The 20855-nt window shown below is 44.4% G+C and overlaps 1 long non-coding RNA gene across 1 annotated transcript; it reads left to right on the forward strand.

Annotated features, from left to right (window-relative positions):
* Positions 1 to 446: 446 nt before the first annotated feature.
* On the forward strand, positions 447 to 14380 carry LOC137326909 (uncharacterized). The gene is made up of 3 exons (XR_010964290.1): positions 447 to 505; positions 12512 to 12619; positions 13774 to 14380. It is a non-coding gene; the product is annotated as an uncharacterized lncRNA (long non-coding RNA).
* Positions 14381 to 20855: the final 6475 nt, after the last annotated feature.

Here is a 20855-nt window from a genome sequence, read left to right on the forward strand (position 1 = left end):
CTTCTGGAGAAAGATAGAAACAGATTACAAATAATTTAAAGGAAAAAATCTACTTACTGAATAACTGTGAAGATTCCAACCTCATTATCAGAAAGGTTCATCTTTCACAAGTAAGGTTGCAGTTAGGTGGCAGTCTCAAAGCGGGTGTCACATCCGTCACAAAAAGTCTCGCTGAAAACTTAATGTCACTTATCCGCCTGAGCAGAAAGTACTTAGTATATGTTGCAGCACTTTGCCGTGGATTTTCCCCTTCGCATCACTCTGTCTCCTTGGATAAGATCTGACTGTTAACAGACTGGCTTGTTTGCTCCGACAGTAAACTGCGACTCCCCTGGGGGAAGAGCAAACTCATTTCTTCTGCCTCAGTGATGATACAACATTGTATTCCATGTCACTGCACTCGTCAGGAGAGGAATCAACAACAGAACAACTGTTCTCTTATACATGGAACCAGCAATACCAGAATACAAAGATCATAGGGTCAATACCTGATGTGTACCTCGCAGTAAGTATTTAGTTTTATTCCACTTTCATTTGATACTACTGTGGGGATGTTCCAATAAATAATAGTAATACCATTGTTAAGTACAGTAATCTTTACTTGTCATCTGGTGGAATTTATAACCAGTTGTAATTACTACAGTTGGGAAGAAACTCAGCAGTTTATAGAATTATTGGCCAACTGCATATTAGATATTAACCCCACACGGTATGACTTCTGTCACGATTGTTGTAACGTGATTTCAGTTATGTGTTAAAAAATTGCACCAAAATGCAATCAATTCATTTGCCAAATGTGTTTTTATTTAATTATGTTCTCCTCGGTAATGGAAGCACTTTGGGAATGGTACCCTTTCCAATGGAGATAAAGGGCAATGGACCTAATAGCAGAACAATGCACTTGGATATTCATTTCACAAATGTGCAATACTTTGCCAAACCTTGACCATCCAAAGTGCATGGAGTAAAAGGATGGTTCAGAAAGCAGGTTTACTTTCAACACAGATACCACTCTCCATTCAATGCCTGCCTCATGCCTTTTATCAGTTTAATATGTGTAATGTATTGCAGGTCATCAGTCAGTAATACACATAAGATGGATTGGAGCCATTCCAGAGAAGGTATTTGGAGGATGAGTAACTGAAAGTCAGTCCCCAGCTGATAACACACCACCCATCCCTGATACATGTCACATAAAAGCAAAACCCAGAGGGGAAGCTGCAATTGCACACTCATAACAGACTAGCACCAAACTGACTAGTACTGATATGTACCATAAAAGTCAGTAATACCTGGCCTAACACTAATCGCAACGGAACAAGAAGTGCAGCCTAAGTTGTTGCTGCGATGTTAACAGGACTATGTCTGCTATTCAGAATTTGACTTTTGATTTTATATCCACTGCTGTTATCATCATCGTCCCCATCATTACTGAAAATAAAATTCATGTCACACATGGCATATGCACTGGCTGTCAATATCATGCACAGTGCTCTGATGAATTATTGCTCCTAATTGGGCGATCAGAGTGTTATTCAGCCTGTCTTGACATCCAAGTTATCACTGATTTCAATAATTTTTTAAAATGCAGTTCTCTGATCTGACTTTGTTGTGTTTTTTCCGAATATAAAACTCCTATTGCTTTATTTCAATCCAAAAACATATTGAGGTAGAGTTTCCGTTTTGGGCGCAATAGGGAAATTGCACTCAAAATGCACTTGAAATTACGCTGGTTAGATTACAGTTCAAGTTTCCGATAAAAATCATTTGCATAATCACAAACGGAAAATCTTCCATGAACCAGCGCGATCAGGCAGCGTGATAGAATGTAATTTTTTTTTCCATTAAAAAGTATTCATTGATGTATTTAAGAGTGGTACCTGGTCCACTTTTATCAATACAGCTGAAAATGGGTTTATCACCAAAAATAAGCATTTTTAATAAGAGTGTCCAGTCCCCCATCTGTGAGTAACCTGATTTAAAATCACTGAAAATGACTTAAAAAACTATACTGAACCATTTACTACTGTCATTGTGTACACTAGTCAGTTTCTTAGTAAATTAAATTTTTTTGATATGAAGAAACTTTAAAAATGTGGCTACTAGTGCCTGTGTGCCTAAGAAAATGATTGCAATTTGAAGAGCCTTCCCTGTCCAGCGCAACTTGCAGTGTCAACCTGGGGGCGTGGCCAGTTTTGTGGGAGGGGCCTGACCCGGGTGAATTCAATCTCAAACCAGCGTAAAAGATCCCAGAAAACACAAACGTAAGTGGTTTTGGGTGCAACTCACTTACGTTTAAAATTCCCCAATCGTTTGTGCTGGTTCCGCCGATTCCAGCCGGGGTGCGCTAATATTACTGGTATAAAGGAGTGGAAACTCTACCCCATTGTGTCTGACAGAATTGTGAAGTAAATCCAGTAATGCACCACTCTGCGTTCTCTGAATTCTACTTACATAACCTGTCTAAAGCTGTCAGTTGACCTATAGTCTTACTGTATGACCATAGCAACAAATCCCGGTGGCTCAGTGGGTAAATGCACAAAGCCAAAAATAGCTTGATATAGAACCTCATCTTGATATAAAACTCACATAGAAACACGCAAGAAAGAAAAATAAGATCTAACTTGATTGTGAATAGAAATATCTAAATAATGCAAATACAACAAACAGATTATACTTGGGGTCCTCAGGTTGATGACAATATTGAATCGGAATGCTCTGGAAACTCCAAATTCTTCATGGATTCTGGCAGTTGTCATCCACACCTCTTCCATGTCTAGATCATCTCCAGACTTAACTATTCCGATTCTCCCCTGGCCAGCTTCCCATCCCCCACCCTCCATAAACTTCAGTTCATCGAAAACTTTGCTGCCCATATCCTATTCCACATCGAGACCCATTCACCCTTCACCTCCTGTCCTTGCTGAACCACATTGGCTCCCGAATCCCCAACACTTCAAATTTACAATTGTCATCCTTGTCTTTAGATCTCTCCATGGTTTCACTTCTTTCCATCTCTGTAACCCCCTCCAACCCCTGCCCAAACTCTACATGTTTCTAGCTCTGGCTACATGTGCACCCTCCCTCTCTTTCCATCCCTATTCCCCACTATTGGTGGCTGGAGCTTCAGCTGCCTCAACCCCACATTACGGATTTCCCTCCCTAAACCCCTCTGCCTCTTCACCTCCATTTCCTCCTTTAAGATTCGTCTCTTTGATCAAGTCTCTCCTAATGTCTCCTTTTTTGGCTTGGTGCCATTTTTTGATTACGCCTCTGCGAAGCACTTTGGAATATTTTTCTGCAATGAAAGGCATTTTGTAAATACCAGTTGCTATTGTTCATTTTGCCTTCTTTCCTAACTTTTATCATGCTTTGTGGCATAACCATTTTCAACTGATGTTCATCCTTGTACAAGAATTCCTCATCTTAACCACATTCACTTGGGGTACCTCCGAATAGCCTGTAACGATAATACACAAGAACCCTTATTCATTTAATAAAGTCCTGTGACTTTGCCTCTCGGCTGCTTTCACAAGAATAGTCATACATAAATACTAAAGCCACGTAGTAGATTAGTGGCCTCCACTTAAAGTATTTATTTTGGGCAACCTAGTTACTTTGCTGTTCCTCGCTGTGTACATAAGCAGGTAGCCAATTATCTTGGCAAAGAAATCCCTAATGGGAAGAACTCTAAGGGAAGTACTTTCAGGAACCTATCCACTTCTGCACGTTAGGGAACTTCTCAAATTAGTGGTGACACCGTTTATCTACCAATGTCAATTTTTCTCATTGTTTATTCTCAGGGCAGCAGATGTAGGATTCTGCTAGAAAGATACTCTGCTGAAGTAATTGTAAGTGGAATTCATTCTGCTCTCAAGTTAATATTCAGTTTATCGAAAGGCAATGAAATTTATATATGAAACAAAAATATAAAGTGTTGAAGTTACTGGGAATAAGTAAGAAGGTTAGGGGTACATAGCTCTGGTCACAAATCTCTCTTCTCTAGAAACCCAAAGTATGCAGAACATGTAGCAGCACAGATACTCATTCTCAACATGATAATCTAAACTGACAGTTCATTGTTAGGTCCAAATATTAGCTTAGCAGAATCCTAAAAGTCAGCAAAAAAAATCATCAATTTCAGGAAACACTTTATATATATATATATATAGATGTATAAATATATCGATATATATATATATATTCACACACACTTTCCACTTCTGGGAGTCTGGCTTCAACTGAGACTCAAGAAAAACAAGAATTTTCTATGTGTTATGTTTATCATAATTTTACCCATAGGATATCATGGAAGAAGTTCCAGACATTGTGTGAAGGTTATCCTGGAGGAGAGAACAATTCAGATCTTCCTTACTTTCAGTGGAATTTTGCAATGCAGCAAATAAAGCACAGGCTAACATTCTGATAAAATAAAATGGATCCAGCTTAATGTGATACTTTTGGGAAGAAAAAAATGCTAAAATCAAAAATATTACTCCTGCTCATATAAACGTTAATGGGGCAGAAATCGCTCCTGAAATAATGGAGAGCTCAACAACGCTCACCGTTGTTAGTGGCGAAATGGAGGAGCAAGTTCTAGATGTTCACATACGCGCAGTGAAACGCGGAAATCCGGAACTTGCTCCTACTGGTTCGCCGGCGATATAACAGCTTCGAATTAAAGGTATATCGCACGCTGTAATCAGAGAAATCATTGAAAAAGCGCCAACGTGCTTATCTGCCTAGCTGGAAAGTAACTAATTACGTCACAAAACAGGTACGCTTAAAAATACGGGTCTAAACTAAATTTTAACAGCGTGTTAAGTCTTAGTGACTGCCAAACAAATAAAAATTAACTTTTAAAAATGTGGAGTCTCATTACTCCTTATTTTAATAGTTTTTGGTCATTAAATTATTTTTTAAATTAAAAAATTAAAATTTTTAACTTTTCCCTTCTGTCTCTTTTATTTAATTAAATTATTTCTTACCCTCTTTTTTCACTGTCTATATCTGTTTTTTACATTGATTTTAATGTTGTACCTTTCACTTCCTGGTTTAACAATTCAAGCCTGCAGAGACAGTGAATGCAGCTTGTCAAAAATGCTACGATCTGGTTGGTCGAAGGGAGAGATCGATCCTCTCGCTTCTCCCAGGGTCCTAGCTTTGCTTGAACTGATTCTGGGCTCGTCTCCACTTCCTATTGAAGGAGGAGGCCAACAAAAAGACTGCAGTCAGTTAGTGGGTTAGTAGAAATCTATGGAGCGGCGAGCAGTGTTGGTTCACCACTCTGAGCAATTTCTGCCCCAATATTTTAAGTATAAAAAGTATAGATAAAAGCACAGAAAATTGCTTTCAACCAAAATAGTGATAATATTATTCTGACCAAGGAGTAAGTATACAATTTTAAAAAGGGTAATTTCAAGGAAATGCGGAAAGAGCTTAAAGTTAATTAATTAGGGGGAGTCTGTTCAACAACACTTCAATAGAAGACAAATGAAGTAGTTTTAAAGGCATAATGTTGAGCATGCTAAATAAATACATTCCCAGGATTAGCAAATGTAGATTAAAGAAGCATGACCCCAAATGGATTAGCAAATTAACCAGAAGTGAAATGAGGAGGAGAAAACAACTTCAGTGAATCCTGCAGTGAGAAAGGTGAGGGGATCTAATTGGGACAAATATAAGAACATGTAGAAACATGTTAAAAGGATGGTCATAGAGGCAGAGATAGACATGTAAAAACATAGCTGCAAATGCAAAATGCAACAGTAAGAAATTCTTTCAGTACTGTAATAGTAAGAGGGTACTCTGAGAAAAGGTTAGGACCCTAAAAGATGTAATAGGGCCAAAACAGAGGATGAGCAGCAGACTGTTAATATAGAAAATAATTACCTCCCTCCAAAGACTGTGGTACAATGGTTGATGTATTGTATCAAATATTTGCTATTCAAATAATTCATTTAAAGACCATAATATATCAGGCCATGCTCAAATGAATGATTACCATTGTCTAGTTCATGCAAGATTTATTGATAACAGATTTAATGGATCCCAGATAAAACAATTAGTATTGTAAAGTTAAAATCCTCAAGTTCTTCAACCCTTTTCGGGAATTTCAATTAGGTTTTCAGGCTGTAAAGGGACAGCTTTTCTTAAGGTAGTCCCTTTATGCATATTAGGAAATGGCTATCAAGATGCAAATGGTTCCGTTCTTATTGTATAATTCATTGAGGGTTAAATGGTTTAATTTTCCTGATTTTTTCTCCATGGTCTCTCCACTTCTGTGGTCTCAATCAGCGACAAGGCTATCTCAGACCACTTCCTTTTATCAATCAAGCAAGAAGGCTATCTCGGAGCACTTCCTTGTATCCGTCACCATCCATATCTCATAATACTTTCCTTCAATGGTACTTTCTTCTGCATCCGCCCCTAGATAAAGAAAAACTGTCCCCAAGTCAATTACAATTGCACTTTCAAACTTCATATCGACTAGTCATTGGTGCTCCATTTGCCACAATACCTCTGCAGCTGCTGATTTGCTCAACCACTCCCTCCACCTTCATAATCAGAAATACCTTCATCATGTCCAATCTTGGTTGTTCCCCAATAGGTTCCCTCATCTTCACTCCTTCAATTCCAAGGGGCTCAAACTTGAGCATATCAGGCACACAACAGGCTTTGAATCCATTTCCACATCTGAAAGGATCATTCTAAAAAGCAAAGATAACTCCAGGCTCCTTTACTCTATTATTAACTGCCTCCTTAAGTCCCCTCCCCCTCCACCCTCACTTCTAACAACAAGAACAAGGAATTCATGGATTTTTTGCATCTTCAAGAAAGAGACTATCCATTCAGCTTGTCTCTACAGCTTCCTTCTGCTCCTTGCTCACCAAGTCAAAGTTCCCCCTAATCCCATCCTTACCCAAGTCCTGACCCCGCTTTAGTTTCTCTCCCATCTCCTCCCATGCACTCTCAAAACCCTTATCATCCATGAGACTTACCTCCTATTCCCTCGATCCTATTTCCACTAAACACCAGATCACCTGCTTCCCTTTCTGGCTGCCATTTTAGCTAATGTTGTAAATGGCTTCTTCTCCTTAGCTATTGTCCTTCTCCCTTTCAAAACTGCCATCATCAACCTCTTCTCTAAAAATCCAACCTTTACCCCTCTGTCCAAGCCAACTCTGGTCACACCTTTAACCTCCATTTCCTCTCCAGTGTCTTTGAATATTTTGTCACTTCTCAGATATATGACCAAATCTTTCGTAACTCTCTGTTTGAATCCCTCCAATCAGTGTTCTGCCCCTTCCCCTGACAGATATGGCCCAAACCAAAGTCACAAATAACATTCTCTGAAACTGTAAATGTGACGTGCTGCATTATCCTCCTTGACCTTTCTGCAGCCATTGACACGGTCAATCACACAATTTTCCTCCAACACCTCTCAACCATCCTCCAACTCCATGCGACTGCCCTTGCTTGGTTCCATTCTTACCTATCCAATCATGGCCAGAGCATCTTTAGCAATAGCTTCTCTTTCTACTGCAACATCACCACCCCTGGAGTCTCCCAAGGATTCATCCTTGGCCCCCTCCTCTTCCTCATGCTGCCCCTTGACAACATCATCTGAAACCATGGGATCAGCTTCCACATGAATGCCGATGACACCCAGTTCTACCTCTCCACCAACTCTCTCAACCCTTCCACTGTCTCTGTGCTGTCAGACTGCTTGTCTGACACCCAGTCTTGGATGAGCCGTAACTTTCTCCAGCTAAACATTGGGAAGACCATGTTGACCTATGTTGACCAGAGCCATTGTTTTCAGCCCCCACCACAAAACTCTATACCTTTGCCAATGACACCATTCCCTTCCCTGGCCACTGTAACCAGTATGTTTGCAACCTTGGTGTCCTACTCAACAACAGATGGAGCATCTGACTTTATTTCCTCTCCATCACAGAGACCACCCAATTCCTTCTCTAAAACATTGTCTGCCTCCATCCCAATCTCAGCCCATTTGCACTGAAACCCTAATTCATGCCTTTTGTCACCTGCAAGCTTGACTGTTCCAATGCTCTTCTGGCTGGCCTCCAAGCAGCCACCCTCCATAAACTTCAGCTTATTCATAACCCATATCCTATCCCACACCAAGCCCTGCTTGCCCACTACTCCCACCATCACTGACCTAAATTGGCTCTTGGTTGGTCTCCGTTCTCCTTAGGCACCTGTGAAATACCTTTGGATATTTTTCTAGCTTAAAAAGATGCTAAATAAAGCAAAGATGTTGTTATAAAACAGCATGCCCTCTAATTTACCACGAGTAATGCCATGGGGATCCACTAGCATATCTATATATATATATATATGTATATATATATATATATATATATATATTTGCAATATGCAGACTTCCTGAAAATCTGTCTAGAAAACTTGAAATATATAAAATGCCGTTTCATGTTATGGTATGTACGAGTTGCAAGCCCAGAGACCCTGGGTTTCTCCAAATACTCATCTTCACTTTATTGTTCACTAAAATAAATTTGAATACTTGATAAGTATTTTATTCAACTTAAAATATCAATGCTTCTGAATCAGGAAAGATAAAGGGATATTTGAACCACTAAACTTGTCAGTTGAGGAGATTAAGAGAAAAAAAGTCATGTTCCAGAGAGTCAGTCACACTTACTACCACTTATTTTTGTCAATTGGAATGTCTTGATTGAGCAGAAAAATCATGCAGGGAGATATTGAGTGCAGAGAATGATGCAAGTCAAACAACTTTATTCAGATACAGTCTAATGTGAGACTAAATGGTTAAAAATCCCTCTTTTTTATCGTTTGTTCTTTATCAGCTATGAACAAATGAATAAACAACATTTCTAACTGTAGTTGCACTTCAGAGACCATCTGAGGCAGTTGTGGGTGTTTATTCAGTATAATTGCTGCCAGAGGGGTTTAGAAAGGCTGAGCAAATGCAAAATCTTCATCTCATTATAAGCAGAATTATAGCACAGGGGACGGCTCCAGTCATTGTAAATAGAATGCATAGCTTAATAAAAGCACACCTGTTATCATATATCGACTATCATGGCACACATGTCCCACAACCAGAATAATAGTGCATCCGAAAGCTGGGGGGAAAATATCGTGTGGATCAGCACGATTATTTACTTAAGAAGGAGTGCGGAGCTATAGATGCTGTAATTGCTATGGAATCCCCAGCACTGTTGCCTTTCAGTTATAATTTGGCACTTCTAGTGCTGAATAGTAAGAGTGCTGAACTTTTAGTCCAGGCACTTAAGGGTTCAAATCCCAACATGTAGTTCTCTCAGATCAGACTTCCCCTGAAAACCTTGGCCTAGAAATTCGAAGTTCTCCTGCTGTAACGTTGACAGGCGATCCACAGAGTCAGCAGAGACAGCTATGTTCACCTACTTACACTATTTCACTTGAGTTCTGCCGTTCTCCTGCCGAGGGTACAGCAGGAGATTAGGAGAATCCGCCGCAGGATATCAGGTTCTTCAGATTTTCCCCGCTGCTTTACTTGGATTATGGGGGCTTCTCTCTCTCTCAGAGGTAAATGCGCCAACTATTGAAACAAGAGGTAAAATAGTTACTCAGATTGAGACTGGCATTCCTCCTCCAAGTGCCATTTCTGTGATAGTCCCCATGTACTAACATTTTCTAATGTGATAGAAGCAGGAAATGCATTGTAGCTCAGGCAGTATTCGAAATAAAAAAATAATTTAATGTTTTACGTAGGACCTTTCATCCCTCATGAAATATTAACCTAGCTGGCCTATATTTCTAGCATTTGCAGCTTTTTTTTTCTTTCCCTTTAATTTTCTCTCCAATATTCTTCCTTTCCCTCCTTAAGGCAAAGACTCCCTCATTGGGATACAGTTCTATTGGGCAATGACCATCCTTCAGTACTTACCCAAATATGAAACTTGATGGTGAGTGCCAGCAGGCTATCCAGCTGTTAGGGACAACAAAACTGGCTCCAAGCCTGTCCTTACCTGTGTCTTGACATTTGTGGTTTAGACATAATTGTCCATCCCACAGCTAGGTGTTTGCTATAGTGTCAGCTGCGGCTCAGTGGTAGCACTCTTGCCACTGAGTCAGAAGGTTGTAGGTTCAATGTCCCATTCCAGTGACTTGAGCACAAAATCTAGACTAACACTCCAGAGCTGTCCTGGGGGAGTGACTTCAATGGAAATAAAAATTGGGAGATGTAAAATGAGCTGCCGACTTGTTATCACCTGTTTTACACTATCACACAAAATCATGATCGACCCCATTCTTTATACAAGCCGCACTACTTAACAACGGTCAAATGGGCAATTTGTCACAAATTGAATTTTATATGTATTACCGGAGCTGAAATTTTTTTACCTGTATAATATTTCTGTATTACTAGGAAGCTATGCGCTGTCCATTCATCTATCTTATGTTGCAAACCAATTGATGGTCTGAAGCTATGCCTCATCTCAATAAAGTGCTATTTCAGTCTGCCCTCTGTAAAGTAAGGAGAGTCCATGTGCCAACATGTGCCATATTTTGGTAGATAGAGTACAGAGTAATGGTTTTCTGCTCTGACCCCATACTATCATTTAATTAGATATTGGGCATAAAGGTTTCACTCGGGATCATAGGAGATGGGAGTTCCCAGTGACGCTGAACCCAAGAGAATATCTGACGTAGAAACCATTGGCCTTAATTGCTGCACAAACCACGAATGTTGCTGCACTTTCAGTATATGTAGGAACATAGGAACAGGAGTAGGCCATTCAGCCCCTCGAGCCTGTTCCGCCATTCAATTAGATCATGGGGTTCAGTGTCACTGGGAACTCCCATCTCCTATGATCCCGAATGCAACCTTTATGCCCAATATCTAATTAAATGATAGTATGACCCAGGGGTCAAAGCAGAAAACCATTAACTCCATCTACCCCCCTTGGTTCCATAACCCTTAATACCCTTATCTGACAAAAATCTAACAATTTCAGTTTTGAAATCTTCAATTGATCTGATCTCAACAGCTTTTTGGGGGAAGGGAGTTCCAGATTTCCACTACCCTTTGTGTGAAGAAGTGCTTTCTGACATCACCCCCAAACTGCCTAGCTCTAATTTTAAGGTTATGGCCTCTTGTTCTGGACTCCCCCCACCAGAGGAAATAGTTTCTCTCTATTGTATGTACCCTATCAACTCCTTGAATCATCTTAAACACCTCAATTAGATCACCCCTTAATCTTCTATACTCAAGGGAATACAAGCCTAGTCTGTGCAACCTGTTCTCATAATTTAACCCTTTTAGCCCCGGTATCATTCTGGGGAATCTGCGCTGCACCCCCTCAGTATAGCAGTAAACACCCACCCTTTGCCTATAGTTGCTGCAGAAAGTCCACTAACACTTCCCCCCAAAGCAGGATAATTCTCCATCGCCTCTTTTATTCCCTTTAAAAGTGAATTATAGCAAAGTTAGCTTTATTCCTACAACTGAAAAACACTTCATTGAAATGAGGATAATTCTGTGGTGCCTCAATCACCAATATTGTATATTTCAAAGGTCATTACTGCTGTTACACAAACTTCTTGAAGAATCCAATTTCAGTGTTTAAAGGAATAAATTAGAGTACAAGCCCTCAGCCACCCACATTCCAGTCTTTGCATTCCACTACATGCAGAAAACAAGCAGTTCACTAAACTATAATTTGAGAATATTGTGTGTGAATACGTTAAGCAGTTTTCGGCATGTGGGCTAATTGTTCTAGGTAAATGAAGTTTAATGACATGATGCCATCTGGATATTTACTATTGTATTTGTGTTTTCTTAAGATATTTGCTGAAAAATAAACGTTTCAAATGATGAGTAAAAGGCACAAATATCTGTGAAACATAAATATATTGAAACTTGAGGATTCTTCAGTATTTCTCTATGTTGTTTATAGACAGCTGAATTATTATTCTACTACTCAAAGCTCCATTTATGTTTTTTCTAAGTGTAGAGTAGTTTCAGTGATCTGTAAATATGCAATGTGAATTGCTCAGATATATAGCTCTGCATTCATTGCTTTTTATTTCTTTAAATATTTCCCAGGAATGTTTTAGTAATTACATCTGACTTCTCAAAAATGGGCAAAATACGGTTAGAAAATATAGAACTGAGGGAGTGCTGCACTGTCGGAGGTGCTGTATTTTAGATGAGACGCAAAGAAAATCCCATGGCACTATTTCGATGAGCAAGGGAGTTCTCCCCGGTGTCCTGGCCATTATTTATCCCTCAATCAACATCACTGAAACAGATTATCTGCTCATTATCACATTGCTGTTTGTGGGAGCTTGCTGTGCGCAAATTGGCCACTGCGAATCCTACATTACAACAGTGACTACACTTCAAAAGTACTTCATTGGCTGTAAAGCACTTTGCGACGTCCTGAAGTTGTGAAAGGCACTATATAAATGCAAGTTCTTTCTTTTGTTCTTTACTTGCCTCCTGTTGTGAAAGAGCAACAAATGCCGCCCCACACGGAGTTGACTGCACGGCTGAAGACGTGGTTAAAGATAAAATAGGTCTGTGGCATCAGAGATGTAACATCCCAATGGACATCCCTTGGTAGGTTTTCTGCTTTTGATTTTCAGCGTCTTAACAATCCTTATTTTGAATGTTTATTAGTATTAATGTGCTTCCATATTGAATCACCCACCTTTTCCATTAGAAGATAGCAGAAGCTCACATAAATACACCTTTTCACATACCACAATTCTGCACATACACTCAGTTAAAGGATCAGAGATACTCAGGACACATAAACGTGCAGATCTGCACAGTAATACACTTTACAATTAATTAATTGCTGCAATTCATTAAATCATCAGGTTGCATATGCCTGTTTTGCAAACACCAAGAGATAGCAGCATATACCCATGCAGAGGAGTTCTTCGACAGCACCTCCCAAATCCACAACCTCGACCACCTAGAAGGACAAGGGCAGCAGGCACATGGGAACAACACCACCTGCACGTTCCCCTCCAAGTCACACACCATCCCAACTTGGAAATATATCGCCATTCCTTTATCGTCGCTGGGTCAAAATCCTGGAACTCCCTTCCTAACAGCACTGTGGGAGAACCTTCACCACACAGACTGCAGCGGTTCAAGAAGGCGGCTCACCACCACCTTCTCAAGGGCAATTAGGGATGGGCAATAAATGCCGGCCACACCAGCGACGCCCACATCCCATGAATGAATTTTAAAAAGTTACTGTTAAAATACAGGGCACTGAAAATTGAGCAGAACAGTGGGTCAGAAACTAGCTTTTTTACCTCTTGGACAACTGATGGGATGTAGATCACCTCCTCTGGTTGTCAATCTTATGAGAAATGTGTTTGGCCAGTCCTAATCTCATCCGTATTGGGTTGGGTGCACAACGCAAATTTGGCACTAATTGCCAATCTCACTCAAAATCTGGTACGGAAAATGGAAAAATAGACTAGGTGCAGCAGGAGGTGATCTTCTTTAGAGAATCGAGGCTGGGGAAGAGCAGATGGAACTTTACTGGTACTACTGGCCGTGCTGTATATTTCAGCCTTCACCGCCACTATTACAAGTCAAATGTTGCAGTACACACAACCCTGCCACGGCAACCTCTGCAAGACATGCCAGATCATCGACACAGATACCACCATCACACGAGAGGACACCACCCACCAGGTACATGGTTCATACTCCTGTGACTCGGCCAACGTTGTCTACCTCATATGTTGCAGGAAAGGATGCCCCGGAGCATGGTACATTGGCGAGACCATGCAGACACTGCAACAACGGATGAACGAACACCGCACAACAATCGCCAGACAGGAGGGTTCCCTCCCAGTCGGGGAACACTTCAGCAGTCAAGGACATTCAGCCACCGATCTTCGGGTAAGCGTTCTCCAAGGCGGCCTTCGAGACACATGACAACGCAAAATCGTCGAGCAGAAATTGATAGCCAAGTTCCGCACCCATGAGGACGGCCTCAACCGGGATCTTGGGTTCATGTCACGCTACACGTAACCCCACCAGCGAATAAAGGTTATCTGTTTTTAATACAACGGGTCATTCTCTGTCTTTCTCTTCCTTTCGGATGTTTCTCCCTCTCTCTCTCTGTCTTGTGTTCTGGCCGTTTGTGTATTCGGTGGTCCTGTAGGTAACACCTCTCTGTCTGAACACTTTGATTGCCTTGACAACGGGCAGTTGGAAAGATTATCTGTAATCACCAGGTACTGTTCTCTGACTATAAATGCGAAACGTTCAAGGAGTCCCACACGCACTCACCTGACGAAGGAGGTAATCTCCGAAAGCTTGCGATTTTCAAATAAAATTGTTGGACTATAACCTGGTGTTGTAAGATTCTTTACATTTGTCAACCCCAGTCCATCACCGGCATCTCCACATCATGTACAGTAACTCAGGGTAAGAAGCTTCTGATCTCATGCTGGCAGTAGTCCTTCCTGCTCGAAGGACAGATGCTTCCCCTCATCCTCTTCTTGCACTGGTGCCCACTGATCATTGTTGCTAGATTAGCTGCCTTCTCGGGGGTATTATGAGACAGCCACCAGAGCTACTCAAGCACTAAATCAAAGCCTGTTTGAACATCATCCTGCTCGAGGCACTTGCCTAGGGAGAAAGGTTGTGCAGTGGCATCATAAGTAATGGTCGTGACTCTCAAGACCGAATCTCCCAGCCATCAAGCCATATCTCCCCTTGGGGAAACTTGTTAATATTGGATTGGCACAAAATGTATGAATAATGCACATTTTGGGAAAGTCAGTGTTTCTGCCTTGGCAGCCTCCAGTGGCACCATTGGTGGATAACAAATACCTGATGCCAGAGGGATAATAATACAGAAAATAATCTGAGATTACAAGGATAGAGTTCTTTGGAAATACAAGATGACAAATAGATGTTGTATATAGTGTCACAGCAAAACGGGTTTATTTTTCCCAATTTGTTGTGCCCTCTTCTCCCAAAGGGGCTGACTCGTGTTAAGGTACACTTTCAATGGTGCCAACAGGTCTCCAGTAAGTCGCCCAAGTGGTTATTCTTCAACTGCAAGTCTAAATACTGAGGGGGTGAAATTAAACTTCAGCGGGGGTGCAAGCCAGGTGGTAGTGGATCGGCTCGCCGAATATGAATTTTACCCCGTGAGAGTTCACAAGCTATTCAACTATGGGGACATCACAGTCCAGCCTTTCATGTGCCCTTCTCCCTCCACTCCTCCTCTTCCTCCCAGCCAGCCATTCCACCTTCCATCTCCTAATTTTCCACAGCCACACCTCCCTTTATCCCTCTGCCCACCCGTCATTAGTCCACAGCCGACCTTCACTTCTGCTGTCATCCCAGGGTTAAATCCCTGCTGACAAAACCAGTGCTTCTCTTTCCACCTTAGCATTCTTTGCTGGGCCCACTGTGGAATCCATTTCTGGCTGTCCTAGAGCAGCAACCCAAATTGCCCCATCCTTTGCTCCGAGCAACCATCTGGACACTCCATGGGAGCTAATCTCTCCAACTTCCTCCCCATCCTGCTTAGTTCATCCATTGCCATCCATCTCCATCTATTGCGTCAGAATGTTTACTCGATCATGAATAAGGCTGTTGCCTCCATGTTGTCCGACATCAAGAGTTGGTTGAGTCACGACTTTCCCTACCGATTCCATTGTGCTCTCCAGCCACCCTCTCAGGCTAAACCAGACTATTTGTGATCCTGGCGCCCTGTTAAAGGCTGAGCTGAGCTTAAATCCCATATTCTATCCATCACCAAGACTGCTTACTTCCAACTTTGCAACCTTCTCTGCCTCCACTCGACCTTAGCCCTCTGCCTCTGAAACCCTTATATATGCTTTCGTCACTTCCAAACTCAACTACTCTGATGCTCTTTTTGGCACCTCATCCTCCATCTTCCAGAAACCCCAACTTGCCCAATACTCTGTATATATATCTAGTCCCACACTAAGTCACATTTGCCCATCACCTCCACCCTCACTGAACTACACAACCGTAGTAGTTAAAGAGGAGAGGTGTGAAATATTGGATAAGGTAAACATAACGAGAGAGGACGTACTAGAGGGACTGGAATCCTTGAAAGTTGATAAGTCACCAGGGCCGGATGGATTGTTTCCTAGGCTATTGAAGGAAGCCAGGGAGGAAATAGCGGATGCAGTGAGGATCATTTTCCAGTCCTCACTAGATACAGGGGAGGTCCCGGAGTATTGGAAGACTGCAAACGTAGTACCATTGTTTAAAAAGGGTATGAGGGAAAGGCCAAACAATTACAGGCCAGTCAGTCTTACCTCGGTGGTGGGCGAACTATTAGAATCAATACTGAGAGATTTGATAAACTGTCACTTGGAAAGGCATGGTTTAATCAGGGATAGTCAACATGGATTTGTTCAGGGAAGGTTATGCCTTACAAATCTGATTGAATTCTTTGAGGAAGTGACAAGGAGGAATGACGAGGGTAGTGCAGTGGTAGTGCGGCGGCGGACCTGATCGGGAGCAGAGGAGAGAGACCGAGAGCGGGGATAAAAGAGCGGCGGCCCCAGGCCCGAGACCAGAGCGGCGGCGGACCTGATCGGGAGCAGAGGAGAGAGACCGAGAGCGGGGATAAAAGAGCGGCGGACCGAGGCCCGAGACCAGAGCGGCGGCGGACCTGATCGGGAGCAGAGGAGAGAGACCGAGAGCGGGGATAAAATAGCGGCGGACCGAGGCCCGAGACCAGAGCGGCGGCGGACCTGAACGGGAGCAGAGGAGAGAGACCGAGAGCGGGGATAAAAGAGCGGCGGACCGAGGCCCGAGACCAGAGCGGCGGCGGACCTGAACGGGAGCAGAGGAGAGAGACCGAGAGCGGGGATATAAAGAGCGGCGGCCCGAGGCCCGAGACCAGAGCGGCGGCGGACCTGAGCGGGAGCAGAGGAGAGAGACCGAGAGCGGGGATATAAAGAGCGGCGGCCCGAGGCCCGAGACCAGAGCGGCGGCGGACCTGATCGGGAGCAGAGGAGAGAGACCGAGAGCGGGGATATAAAGAGCGGCGGCCCGACGCCCGAGACCAGAGCGGCGGCGGACCTGATCGGGAGCAGAGGAGAGAGACCGAGAGCGGGGATATAAAGAGCGGTGGCCCGAGGACCGAGATCAGAGCGGCGGCGGACCTGATCGGGAGCAGAGGAGAGAGACCGAGAGCGGGGATATAAAGAGCGGCGGACCCAGGCCCGAGACCAGAGCGGCGGCGGACCTGATCGGGAGCAGAGGAGAGAGACCGAGAGCGGGGATAAAAGAGCGGCGGCCCGAGGCCCGAGACCAGAGCGGCGGCGGACCTGATCGGGAGCAGAGGAGAGAGACCGAGAGCGGGGATATAAAGAGCGGCGGCCCGAGGCCCGAGACCAGAGCGGCGGCGGACCTGATCGGGAGCAGAGGAGAGAGACCGAGAGCGGGGATATAAATAGCGGCGGCCCGAGGCCCGAGACCAGAGCGGCGGCGGACCTGATCGGGAGCAGAGGAGAGAGACCGAGAGCGGGGATAAAAGAGCGGCGGACCGAGGCCCGAGACCAGAGCGGCGGCGGACCTGAACGGGAGCAGAGGAGAGAGACCGAGAGCGGGGATATACAGAGCGGCGGACCCAGGCCCGAGACCAGAGCGGCGGCGGACCTGATCGGGAGCAGAGGAGAGAGACCGAGAGCGGGGATAAAAGAGCGGCGGACCGAGGCCCGAGACCAGAGCGGCGGCGGACCTGATCGGGAGCAGAGGAGAGAGACCGAGAGCGGGGATAAAAGAGCGGCGGCCCGAGGCCCGAGACCAGAGCAGCGGCGGACCTGATCGGGAGCAGAGGAGAGAGACCGAGAGCGGGGATAAAAGAGCGGCGGCCCGAGGCCCGAGACCAGAGCGGCGGCGGACCTGAGCGGGAGCAGAGGAGAGAGACCGAGAGCGGGGATATAAAGAGCGGCGGACCGAGGCCCGAGACCAGAGCGGCGGCGGACCTGATCGGGAGCAGAGGAGAGAGACCGAGAGCGGGGATAAAAGAGCGGCGGACCGAGGCCCGAGACCAGAGCGGCGGCAGACCTGATCGGGAGCAGAGGAGAGAGACCGAGAGCGGGGATAAAAGAGCGGCGGACCGAGGCCCGAGACCAGAGCGGCGGCGGACCTGATCGGGAGCAGAGGAGAGAGACCGAGAGCGGGGATAAAAGAGCGGCGGCCCGAGGCCCGAGACCAGAGCGGTGGGGGACCTGAACGGATCAAAAACAACAACAGAAAACCAAGGAGTGACGTCACAGGACAGCAGGTAAGTGATTGGTAGGTGAGTATTACTGTTTTTTTTCTTCTCTAAATTAGGGCATTGGTTTAAACTAAGAGCTGGGAAACTAAGTAGCTTTTATAGCAGGTAGTTTTTTTTTAGTGAACCTTGGTCCCTGGTATAGTTAACATTTTCAAATTTCACCGTAATTTAAAAGGGTAACTAAGCTAAGGCAAATCATGGCAGCAGACCTCGCACCCGTGATATGCCCCTCCTGCAAGATGTGGGAAGTAATGGACACTACCAGTGTCCCTGCCGACCATGTGTGCAGGAAGTGTGTCCACCTGCAGCTACTGACCGATCGTATCTCGGAGCTGGAGCTGCGGGTGGACTCACTGTGGAGCATCCGCGATGCAGAGAAACTCGTGGAAAGCACGTTTAGCGAGTTGGTCACACCGCAGGTAAAGGCAGTACAGGCAGGAAGTGAATGGGTGACCACCAGGAAGAGTAAGAGGTGCAGGCAGGTAGTGCAGGGGTCCCCTGTGGCCATCCCCCTCTCAAACAGGTATATCGTTTTGGATACTGTTGTGGGAGATGGCTCACCAGGGGAAGGTGGCAGCGGCCAGGTTCATGGCACCGTGGCTGGCTCTGCTGCACAGGAGGGCAGGAAAAAGAGTGGCAAAGCTATAGTGATAGGGGACTCGATTGTAAGGGGAATAGACAGGCGTTTCTGCGGACGCAACCGAGACTCCAGGATGGTATGTTGCCTCCCTGGTGCAAGGGTCAGGGATGTCTCGGAGCGGCTGCAGAACATTCTGGAGGGGGAGGGTGAACAGCCAGTTGTCGTGCTGCATATAGGTACCAACGATATAGGCAAAAAACGGGATGAGGTCCTACAAGCTGAATTTAGGGAGTTAGGAGTTAAACTAAAAAGTAGGACCTCAAGGGTAGTAATCTCAGGATTGCTACCAGTGCCACGGGCTAGTCAGAGTAGCAATGACAGGATAGCTAAGATGAATACGTGGCTTGAGAGATGGTGCAAGAGGGAGGGATTCAAATTCCTGGGACATTGGAACCAGTTCTGGGGGAGGTGGGACCAGTACAAATTGGACGGTCTGCATCTGGGCAGGACTGGAACCAATGTCCTAGGGGGAGTGTTTGCTCGTGCTGTTGGGGAGGGTTTAAACTAAAGTGGCAGGGGGATGGGAATCGATGCAGGAAGTCAGTGGGAAGTAAAGTGGAGACAGAAACAAAAGGCAGTAAGGGAGAGTGTACAAAACATGACCGGACAAATGGTCTGAGAAAGCACGGCAAAGACCAAGGGCAGTCTAGATTAAACTGCATTTATTTCAATGCAAGAAGTCTGATGGGCAAGGCAGATGAACTCAGGGCATGGATGGGTACATGGGACTGGGATGTTATAGCTATTACTGAAACATGGCTAAGGGAGGGGCAGGACTGGCAGCTAAATATTCCAGGGTACAGATGCTATAGGAAAGATAGAGCAGGAGGTAAGAGAGGAGGGGGAGTTGCGTTCTTGATTAGGGAGAATATCACGGCAGTAGTGAGAGAGGATATATCCGAGGGTTCGCCCACGAAGTCGATATGGGTAGAACTGAAAAATAAGAAGGGAGAGATCACGTTGATAGGATTGTACTACAGACCCCCAAATAGTCAACGGGAAATTGAGGAGCAAATATGTAAGGAGATTACAGACAGCTGCAAGAAAAATAGGGTGGTAATAGTAGGGGACATTAACTTTCCCAACATTGACTGGGACAGCCATAGCATTAGGGGCTTGGATGGAGAGAAATTTGTTGAGTGTATTCAGGAGGAATTTCTCATTCAGTATGTGGATGGCCCGACGAGAGAGGGGGCAAAACTTGACCTCCTCTTGGGAAATAAGGAAGGGCAGGTGACAGAAGTGTTAGTGAGGGATCACTTTGGGACCAGTGATCATAATTCCATTAGTTTTAAGATAGCTATGGAGAAGGATAGGTCTGGCCCAAAAGTTAAAATTCTAAATTGGGGAAAGGCCAATTTTGATGGTATTAGACAGGAACTTTCAGAAGTTGATTGGGAGAGTCTGTTGGCAGGCAAAGGGACGTCTGGTAAGTGGGAGTCCTTCAAAAATGTGTTAACCAGGGTTCAGGGTAAGCACATTCCTTATAAAGTAAAGGGCAAGGCTGGTAGAAGTAGGGAACCTTGGATGACTCGGGAGATTGAGGCCCTAGTCAGAAAGAAGAATGAGGCATATGACATGCATAGGCAGCTGGGATCAAGTGGATCCCTTGAAGAGTATAGAGATTGCCGGAGTAGAGTTAAGAGAAATCAGGAGGGCAAAAAGGGGACATGAGATTGCTTTGGCAGATAAGGAAAAGGTGAATCCAAAGAGCTTCTACAAATACATAAAGGGCAAAAGAGTAACTAGGGAGAAAGTAGGGCCTCTGAAGGATCAACAAGGTCATCTATGTGCGGAACCACAAGAGATGGGTGAGATCCTAAATGAATATTTCGCATCGGTATTTACGGTTGAGAAAGGCATGGATGTTAGGGAACTTGGGGAAATAAATAGTGATGTCTTGA

Source organism: Heptranchias perlo, chromosome 11 (genome assembly GCF_035084215.1).
Source record: "Heptranchias perlo isolate sHepPer1 chromosome 11, sHepPer1.hap1, whole genome shotgun sequence".
NCBI lineage: Eukaryota > Metazoa > Chordata > Chondrichthyes > Hexanchiformes > Hexanchidae > Heptranchias > Heptranchias perlo.